Below are 411 nucleotides of genomic sequence, written 5' to 3'. Positions count from 1 at the left end.
TAGCGGGATATTTCTCTCAACTGCAATTATATCGTGGTATTCAAAAATCCTCGCGATCGCGCTCAAATTCGCCACTTGGCGCGTCAAGTTTATCCGGATGATTCGAAGTTTCTGAAAAAGGCGTACCACAACGCTACTTCGCGACCGCACGGATATTTGCTGCTCGATTTGAAACAGTCTACTCCCGACGAATATCGATTTCGCGTGTGCATCTTCCCCACGGAAACGCGCATTATGTTTATGTCCCGCGTAGATCTTCGGGAAATCACGTATAAAACTCTGCACGCTCACTCGAATCGCGACAGTCGCGTCTTCGCGATGACATCGAAACGCGGGAGTAGCGATAGAGCAACGAGTATCGCGTGTCGCTCCATCGGCCGGGAAAACGTCTGTCTTCTGAAAGCACTGTGC

This window comes from Odontomachus brunneus, unplaced genomic scaffold, assembly GCF_010583005.1.
Source record: "Odontomachus brunneus isolate Ranch 3 - 2012 unplaced genomic scaffold, Obru_v1 Obru_scaffold_172, whole genome shotgun sequence".
NCBI classification, from domain to species: domain Eukaryota; kingdom Metazoa; phylum Arthropoda; class Insecta; order Hymenoptera; family Formicidae; genus Odontomachus; species Odontomachus brunneus.
Note: the sequence above shows the minus strand (reverse complement) of the source record.